We start from the raw sequence: 7,860 nt of genomic DNA, 5'->3' as shown, positions 1-7,860 counted from the left end.
ACTCCCCTGTACTCCGGCCCCTCCCTCTCACCCTGTACTCCGGCCCCTCCCTCTCCCCCTGTACTCCGGCCCCTCCCTCTCCCCCTGTACTCCGGCCCCTCCCACTCCCCCTGTACTCCGCCCCCTCCCTCTCCCCCTGTACTCCGCTCCCTCCCTCTCACCCTGTACTCCGGCCCCTCCCTCTCCCCCTGTACTCCGCTCCCTCCCTCTCCCCCTGTACTCCGCCCCCTCCCTCTCCCCCTGTACTCCGCTCCCTCCCTCTCCCCCTGTACTCCGGCCCCTCCCTCTCCCCCTGTACTCCGCTCCCTCCCTCTCCCCCTGTACTCCGCTCCCTCCCTCTCCCCCTGTACTCCGCTCCCTCCCACTCCCCCTGTACTCCGGCCCCTCCCTCTCCCCCTGTACTCCGGCCCCTCCCTCTCACCCTGTACTCCGGCCCCTCCCTCTCACCCTGTACTCCGGCCCCTCCCTCTCACCCTGTACTCCGCTCCCTCCCTCTCACCCTGTACTCCGCTCCCTCCCTCTCACCCTGTACTCCGCTCCCTCCCACTCACCCTGTACTCCGCTCCCTCCCTCTCACCCTGTACTCCGCTCCCTCCCACTCCCCCTGTACTCCGCTCCCTCCCACTCCCCCTGTACTCCGGCCCCTCCCACTCCCCCTGTACTCCGGCCCCTCCCTCTCCCCCTGTACTCCGGCCCCTCCCTCTCCCCCTGTACTCCGCTCCCTCCCTCTCCCCCTGTACTCCGCTCCCTCCCACTCCCCCTGTACTCCGGCCCCTCCCACTCCCCCTGTACTCCGCTCCCTCTCACCCTGTACTCCGGCCCCTCCCTCTCCCCCTGTACTCCGGCCCCTCCCTCTCCCCCTGTACTCCGGCCCCTCCCTCTCCCCCTGTACTCCGCTCCCTCCCTCTCCCCTGCCCTCTCTTGCTCATCCCCAATTGCCAATCCCTCTTTCCTCCTTCCCTTACCCCTTTCACCTCCATCCCAAACCCCGCTCTCCTTCCCCTTTCCACCCTCCTCCGCAACCCCTCCCCTCCCTATCCTCTCTCCCTTTGCCCCTACCACCCCACCCACATGGCACTGTCTTTCCAATCATCCTTTAATCCGATGCCACTTCCACTTGCTCTGGTGTCTGTAAAAGATCCCAGGGTCACAACTGGAAGAAGAGCAGTGGAGTCTGGGCAGGGAATCGTGGGCGGGGGTGGGAGTGGGGGTGGGAGTGGGGGTGGGAGTGGGGGTGGGAGTGGGGGTGGGGATGGGGTGTTTGGGTGTGTGGGTGAGGGTGGGGTGTTTGGGAGTGAGCATGAGGGTGTGAGTTGGGGTGTCAGTGGGTGTGGGGTTGTGGGAGTGGGAGTGGGGATGGGGTGTTTGGGAATGGGGTTGTGGGTGGGAGTGAGGGTGGGGTTGTGGGTGGGAGTGAGGGTGGGGTTGTGGGTGGGAGTGAGGGTGGGGTTGTGGGTGGGAGTGAGGGTGGGGTTGTGGGTGGGAGTGAGGGTGGGGTTGTGGGTGGGAGTGAGGGTGGGGTTGTGGGTGGGAGTGAGGGTGGGGTTGTGGGTGGGAGTGAGGGTGGGGTTGTGGGTGGGAGTGAGGGTGGGGTTGTGGGTGGGAGTGAGGGTGGGGTTGTGGGTGGGAGTGAGGGTGGGGTTGTGGGTGGGAGTGAGGGTGGGGTTGTGGGTGGGAGTGAGGGTGGGGTTGTGGGTGGGAGTGAGGGTGGGGTTGTGGGTGGGAGTGAGGGTGGGGTTGTGGGTGGGAGTGAGGGTGGGGTTGTGGGTGGGAGTGAGGATGGGGTTGTGGGTGGGAGTGAGGGTGGGGTTGTGGGTGGGAGTGAGGGTGGGGTTGTGGGTGGGAGTGAGGGTGGGGTTGTGGGTGGGAGTGAGGGTGGGGTTGTGGGTGGGAGTGAGGGTGGGGTTGTGGGTGGGAGTGAGGGTGGGGTTGTGGGTGGGAGTGAGGGTGGGGTTGTGGGTGGGGAGTGAGGGTGGGGTTGTGGGTGGGAGTGAGGGTGGGGTTGTGGGTGGGAGTGAGGATGGGGTTGTGGGTGGGAGTGAGGGTGGGGTTGTGGGTGGGAGTGAGGGTGGGGTTGTGGGTGAGAGTGAGGGTGGGGTTGTGGGTGGGAGTGAGCGTGGGGTTTCTGGTAGGGGGGTGAGGGTTTGAGCTGGGGTGTCAGTGGGGGTGGATGTGGGGTTGGGGATGGGGTGTTTGGGAATGGGATTGTGGGTGGGAGTGAGGGAGGGAGTAGGGGTGGAGTTGGGGGCGGGGGTAGGGAGTGTATGTGGGGTTGGGCTTGGGGATAGGAGTGGGAGTGGGTGTGTTAGTGGGGGTGGGAGTGAGGGTGGAAGTGGGGGTAGGGGTGGGAATGGAGGTGGGGGTGGGAGTTGGGGTCAGGGTGGGGGTTGGGTTGAGAGTGGGGGTAAGGGTGTGAGGGTGGGAGTGGGGCCGGGAGTAGGGGTGGGGATGGGGGTGGGGTTGGGGCGGGGTTGGGTGCAGGGGGCGGGGTTGGGCACAGGGGGGGGGGGGGTTGGGTACGGGGGGCGGGGTTGGGCACGGGGGGGGCGGGGTTGGGCACGGGGGGGGGCGGGGTTGGGCACTGGGGGGGGCGGGGTTGGGCACGGGGGGCGGGGTTGGGCACGGGGGGCGGGGTTGGGCACGGGGGGGCGGGGTTGGGCATGGGGGGGTTGGGCACGGCGGGGTTGGGCACGGCGGGGTTGGGCACGGGGGGGTTGGGCACGGGGGGGTTGGGCACGGGGGGGCGGGGTTGGGCACGGGGTTGGGCACGGGGGCGGGGTTGGGCACGGGGGCGGGGTTGGGCACGGGGGCGGGGTTGGGCACGGGGGGGCGGGGTTGGGCACGGGGGGCGGGGTTGGGCACGGGGGGGGGTTGGGCACGGGGGGGCGGGGTTGGGCACGGGGGGCGGGGTTGGGGGTGGGGTTGGGAGTGGGGTTGGGGGTGGGGTTGGGAGCAGGGTTGGGGGTGGGGTTGGGGGTGGGGTTGGGGGCGGGGTTGGGAGTGGGGGTGGGGTTGGGAGCAGGGTTGGGGGTGGGGTTGGGGGCGGGGTTGGGGTTTGGGGTGGGGGTGGGAGGGGGTTGGGGGCGGGGTTGTGTTTGGGGTTGGGGTTCTCCCCCTGACCTGGGCCAACATTTATCCTTCGAGCAACATGCCTGAAGAGGATGAATTCTCCCACTGCTGTTTGTGAGGCTCTTCACTATCCCAACAAACTCTCTCTGTCTGGCACATCCCATCTCTGACCCTGAGCAATGTGAGCCACACTCACCCCACCAGCGATACGGGCTCCATAACCACTGGTAACAGCAATGATGGAGATGATGATGTAGATGATGACTGCAATCACACAGCGGATTAAATCCTGGAACATAGAAAGACACGTTGTTAAAGGGAGCAACACTGATACAACCCCTCAGACACACTCACTGAAACTCCCTGACACACACAAACCCTCCCTCGGGGCAGCACTCTCTCAGTATTGACCCTCCAGCTGTGCACTAAGACTCCCTGACATAGCCCTGCAGACACACACACACCCCTCCAGCAACCCCCCCGCCACATACACACACAGACACACACACAAACATCCAAACACAAGCACGCACATGAACGTAGACACACACTGATACGGAGACAGACAGCCCCACCCAGAACCTACACGCACACACAGACGCGCACACACAGACGCGCACACACAGACGCGCACACACAGACGCGCACACACAGACGCGCACACACAGACGCGCACACACAGACGCGCACACACAGACGCGCACACACAGACGCGCACACACAGACGCGCACACACAGACGCACACACAGACGCGCACACACAGACGCGCACACACAGACGCGCACACACAGACGCGCACACACAGACGCGCACACACAGACGCGCACACACAGACGCGCACACACAGACGCGCACACACAGACGCGCACACACAGACGCGCACACACAGACGCACACACAGACGCACACACAGACGCGCACACACAGACGCGCACACACAGACGCGCACACACAGACGCGCACACACAGACGCGCACACACAGACGCGCACACACAGACGCACACACAGACGCACGCACACAGACGCACGCACACAGACGCACGCACACAGACGCACGCACACAGACGCACGCACACAGACGCACGCACACAGACGCACGCACACAGACGCACACATATCACATCCCACATTCCCACTGATGGACTGTCTCTGCCTGACCCTCAATTGCAGATATTGCGGGGCTGTGCTCATTGAAAACCTCCGTCAACAATGGGAGTAGAGGAGAACGGAGGAAGGAGGGAAGGAGACAGCAGAGTAAGAGAGAGATAGAGAGACAGCGACAACACTCAACCTACCGTCCAAGGCCAGTGAATGAAGGGCAGCGACTGGTCAAACTGATTCATGAAGATAACGAAGAAGATGGCACTGAAGATGAGTTCGATGATGGGGGCAACAGAATACCCACCCTGGACAGAGGCACAGGAAACAGATGAAGACAACCAGACTGACCACCTGTGGGGAAGAAAGAGAGAGTGAGAGAGAGAGAGATAATCGCTCCGTAACCCTCGGGCTGCGACTGATCCGCCACAGGTGGCGTCGCTAAAGATCTCCTCCAGCCAAAATTCCAGCACTTGGAACCACTGAGTGACCAGGGGCAGGATGCTGGCTCCAACCGGACCAAGTACAGAGGCCGAGGGTCTCGGGGAAAGAAACCCCTTTCACCTATAGGGACTGAGGGTGGATGTGGTGCTGGAAGCAAAGCCCACACAGCCAGGAGAGGAGGGAAGAGCTTCATCAAACCACTCGAAAGGGACGGCCGAAGAAGCTGACTATCCAAATGCGGTCACCTTGTAACTTTGGAACATGTGGCGAACAATTTGCGCACAGCAAGACCCCATAACTGGCCACTTCATCAAACAGAGGATACCTGCATGCCAACACTGGGGAGAACCCCACAACCTGGTGACTAGTGGAGTTCCACAGGGGTCAGTGTTGGGACCACAACTTTTCACTTCATACATTAATGATCTAGATGAAGGAACTGAGGGCATCCTGGCTAAGTTTGCAGATGATACAAAGATAGGTGGAGGGACAGGTAGTATCGAGGAGGCGGGGAAGCTGCAGAAGGATTTGGACAGGTTAGGAGAATGGGCAAAGAAGTGGGAGATGGAATACAACGTGCGGAAGTGTGAGGTCATGCACTTTGGTAGGAAGAATAGAGGCATAGGCTATTTTCTAAATGGGGAGAGAATTCAGAAATCTGGAGTGCAAAGGGACTTGGGAGTCCTAGTCCAGGATTCTCTTAAGGTTAACTTGCAGGTTGAGTCGGTAGTTAGGAAGACAAATGCAATGTTGGCATTTATTTCCAGAGGACTAGAATATAAAAGCAGGGATGTGCTGCTGAGGCTTTATAAGGCTCTGGTCAGACCACATTTAGAATATTGTGAGCCATTTTGGGCCCCGTATCTCAGGAAGGATGTGCTGGCCCCGGAGAGGGTCCAGAGGAGGTTCACGAGAATGATCCCAGGAACGAAAGGCTTAACATATGAGGAACGTTTGAGGACTCTGGGTCTATACTCGATGGAGTTTAGAAGGATGAGGGGGGGATCTGATTGAAACTTACAGAATACTGAAAGGCCTGGATAGAGTGGACGTTGGGAAGATGTTTCCATTAGTAGGAGAGACTCGGACCCGAGGGCACAGCCTCAGAGTAAAGGGAAGACCTTTTAGAACAGAGATGGGGAGAAACTTCTTTAGCCAGAGAGTGGTGAATCTATGGAATTCATTGCCACAGAAGGCTGTGGAGGCCAGGTCATTGAGTGTATTTAAGTCGGGGATAGATAGGTTCTTGATTGGTAAGGGGATTGAAGGTTACGGGGAGAAGGCGGGAGAATGGGGTTGAGAAACTTATCAGCCATGATTGAATGGCGGAGCAGACTCGATGGGCTGAATGGCCTAATTTCTGCTCCTATGTCTTATGGTCTAACCCCCTGCACCTCTTCAGGTTCTGGCCATGTTATTGTGTAAGGCCAGTTCAGGGACTTAGGGGGAGTGTCCCGTCTGAATGACAGCCTGCCTGACAGTCCAGCACTCCCTCAGCATTGGCTCTCCGACAGTGCAGCACTCCCTCAGTACTGACCCTCCGACAGTGCGGCGCTCCCTCAGTACTGACCCTCCGACAGTGCACACTCCCACAGTACTGTCTCTCCGACAGTGCAGCACTCCCATAGTACTGACCCTCCGACAGCACGGCACCCCCTCAGTACTGACCCTCTGACAGTGCGGCACTCCCTCAGCACTGACCCTCTGACAGTGCGGCACTCCCTCAGCACTGACCCTCTGACAGTGCAGCGCTCCCTCAGCACTGACCCTCTGACAGTGCGGTGCACCCTCAGCACTGACCCTCCGACAGTGTGCGCTCCCTCAGCACTGACCCTCCGACAGTGCGGCGCTTCCTCAGCACTGACCCTCCGACAGTGCGGCGCTCCCTCAGCACTGACCCTCCGACAGTGCGGCGCTCCCTCAGCACTGACCCTTCGACAGCGCGGCCCTCCCTCGGAGGTGGGAGGGTGAGAGAGGGTGGGACACAAGAGTGTAGCATCCCATTCAGCCTCTTGTCCACCAGTGCTGTACACTGAGGATGTAGCTGCCTGTACACTGATTCTGATCTCAGGTTTCCATGGGTTACCTGTTCGGCCCAGCCCAGGAAGCCAGTGGTTTCCTGTTGCTGTACAGCCCCAGTCACAGGCTGCTGGATGCCGGCTCACCACAGCTAGATCACAGAAATACCCTTTTCACACCAACAGGTACCTGCACCGTGTCACAGAGAGTCAGGGCACTCAGTCTCACGGGCACCACCCACCCACCCAGCGAGAGGCGGATGCTACATGTCATGGACAGAGAAGTAGGGAGAGAGAGAGAACAAGGGGTGGTGGGCGGGGGTGCAGAGAGAGACAGATAGAGAAAACGATGGAGAGAGAGAGAGCGAGAGAGAGAGAGAGAACAAGGGGTGGTGGGCGGGGGTGCAGAGAGAGACAGATAGAGAAAACGATGGAGAGAGAGAGAGAGAGAAATGAGAGGGAGAAATTGAGAGGGAAGTGGGCGATGAAGAAATGTCGGTTCTATTCTTTCCACTTGCACTGCCCGGTTGGGCAATAGATTTCCAGATGGAGTTGGCACACTCTGCAGTGACTACCGCACAGCAGTGTTGGTTTCACATACACACATCAGCCAGAAACAAAGAGCCCATTAATATCCCCGCCAACTCCACTGCTCGCTGGATTCCTGCCAGCCAGCTCATTTTACAGAAGTAGAGAGAGAGATAAATATAGCAGCTGGAAAAGCCGCTGGCCGGCACAGCTCGGGCACACAGTCACCCACCAGAGACAGCCGCACAGGGTCAGGAAGATCCCACTGCAACAGGACTGGCTGAATATCACCCAGAGACAGAGGGAGCTCAGGAAACTGCCAGGAGAGTGAGGGTGTGACAGACAGGGAGAGACAGAGAGGGTGAGAGAGACACACACACACACACAAAGGGAGAGGGGGAGGTGGAGAGAGGAGGAGGGGGAGGGAGAGAGAGAGAGAGAGAGGGAGGGAGAGCGAGAAGGGGAGGGGGAGACAGAGAGGGAGAGTGGGGAGGGAGAGAAAGGGGGGGAGGGAGAAAGAGGAAGGGAAGGAAAGAGACAGGGAGACAGAGAGAGTGAGAGAGACACACACACACACACACACACACACACAAAGGGAGAGGGTAAGGTGGAGAGAGGAGGAGGGGGAGGGAGAGAGAGAGGGAGGGAGAGAGAGAGAGAAGGGGAGGGGGAGACAGAGAAAGTGGGGAGGGAGAGAAAGG

General features: G+C 60.4%; 1 long non-coding RNA gene across 1 annotated transcript; it reads right to left on the bottom strand.

The window, feature by feature from the left end:
• Positions 1 to 3,256: 3,256 nt before the first annotated feature.
• LOC144678099 (uncharacterized) lies at positions 3,257 to 6,952 on the bottom strand. Its single transcript, XR_013575944.1, has 3 exons — positions 6,700 to 6,952; positions 4,367 to 4,523; positions 3,257 to 3,358 (listed from the first exon to the last, which is right to left on the bottom strand). It is a non-coding gene; the product is annotated as an uncharacterized LOC144678099 (long non-coding RNA).
• Between the last annotated feature and the right edge of the window lie 908 nt (positions 6,953 to 7,860).

Source organism: Cetorhinus maximus, unplaced genomic scaffold, assembly GCF_964194155.1.
Source record: "Cetorhinus maximus unplaced genomic scaffold, sCetMax3.hap1.1 HAP1_SCAFFOLD_3598, whole genome shotgun sequence".
NCBI classification, from domain to species: Eukaryota; Metazoa; Chordata; class Chondrichthyes; order Lamniformes; family Cetorhinidae; genus Cetorhinus; species Cetorhinus maximus.
The sequence above is the reverse complement of the archived record's forward strand: the minus strand, read 5'-3'. Positions and strand labels throughout refer to the sequence as shown.